Genomic DNA, 1,367 nt, shown 5'->3' with positions numbered 1-1,367 from the left:
TCTTCTCTAGTTCATTGTAATACAAATGAAGAATGAATTTGGTATTTGCCAAAGAAAACACTAGGTTGTTCTATTAGGTTATTTAGAGAATCTTTCAGGTGAAGTATCTTTTTATTTTTTTAATTAAAACTCATCTCCGAACCTTAGTGGGATATTTGTAAAATTCATCAAAAATTCTTGTATGAACGTTTCTTCTTTCTCCCCATCAAGTTGATGAAATGACTAGTCTATATTTTTTTTCAATGTTAGTATCTTCTTGGAGTTTGCTTGGTCATAGGAGCAAACTTGTTTGCTACTCTATCATAATAAATTATAAATGAAGTGATGGTGAGTAGTGTTTAGTAATTGATTCCAAGCTCCTCGAGACACATGCACCCACCACAAAGTTTGACCACAATACCAAAAAAAAATTTGTATTAAGCTCTCTTGAATATTGAAACTTGAGACTTTAATTAAGTCAGAGACTCCAAGTTCTTGCCTAGGTATGGTTGAGACTTAGTTATATAACTCCGTGATTCTTGACCACTTTGTTATTTTATATTGGAACAATATCACTCTTTGGAGTGTTTGTGGATTTCTGACGTTAATTGCAAACCAGTTGTTCTTAAATCCTCACAAAGTGGTTCGGACACCATGGTGAAAGAGAGTATGTATGTTGTTGCATCTCCTTCTTTCAAACGCAAACAATTCTAATGCATTCATCCAACTGTATGCTGTGTTAATATTTTGTTTCTTTGATAAACTATTTTAAATGCTTTTCGTGTGGTTTTTGTTTTAATCTTTTATTGGAACTTAACACCAATCTACTTCTATAACTATTATGTCCAACTTGCAGATTACTTTCTAGTGTTTTTCACTTCTCTCTGTGTTTTTTTCCTATGAGGCCTTTTGTAGATCGGGGAATAGTCTTTACCCATAAAATATCTTAGCCTAAAGTCCAGATTTTGAGTCTTTTTGGGATTATTTTCCACTTATCCCTGCATTTTGCTTGCCAACTTCATTTTAAATTAGCAGTAGCTTATAAATGCCTAATTTGTTTTTTTTTCTCTAACTAATTCGTTTTGATGGATTTCCTTTATGCTTTAAGAATGTTTGATAATCCCAGCTCGATGAGACCTTTTGTAGGTTAGGGAATAGTCTTTACCCATTAAATATCTTAGCATAAAGTCCAGTTTTACGTCTTTTTTTTAGATTTTTTTCCTCTTCTCTCTGCATTACGCTTGTCAAAATCTGTTTTAAATTGGTAGCAGTTTATTAATACCTATTTTGTTTTCTTTTTACGCTAATTAATTGGTTTTGATGGTTGGTCTTTCTTCTTTAATGATGTTTGATAATCCTAGCTCGATGAAACCTTTTATACATTGAGA

The 1,367-nt window shown here is 32.0% G+C and overlaps 1 non-coding gene across 1 annotated transcript; it reads left to right on the top strand.

Moving 5' to 3' along the window:
- The first annotated feature begins 1,073 nt into the window (after positions 1 to 1,073).
- LOC127144129 (small nucleolar RNA snoR69Y) lies at positions 1,074 to 1,167 on the top strand. The gene has a single exon (XR_007815748.1). It is a non-coding gene; the product is annotated as a small nucleolar RNA snoR69Y (small nucleolar RNA).
- The last annotated feature ends 200 nt before the right edge of the window (positions 1,168 to 1,367 follow it).

Source organism: Cucumis melo, chromosome 11, assembly GCF_025177605.1.
Source record: "Cucumis melo cultivar AY chromosome 11, USDA_Cmelo_AY_1.0, whole genome shotgun sequence".
Taxonomy (NCBI): domain Eukaryota; kingdom Viridiplantae; phylum Streptophyta; class Magnoliopsida; order Cucurbitales; family Cucurbitaceae; genus Cucumis; species Cucumis melo.
Note: the sequence above shows the minus strand (reverse complement) of the source record. Positions and strands in the feature narration are given on the sequence as shown.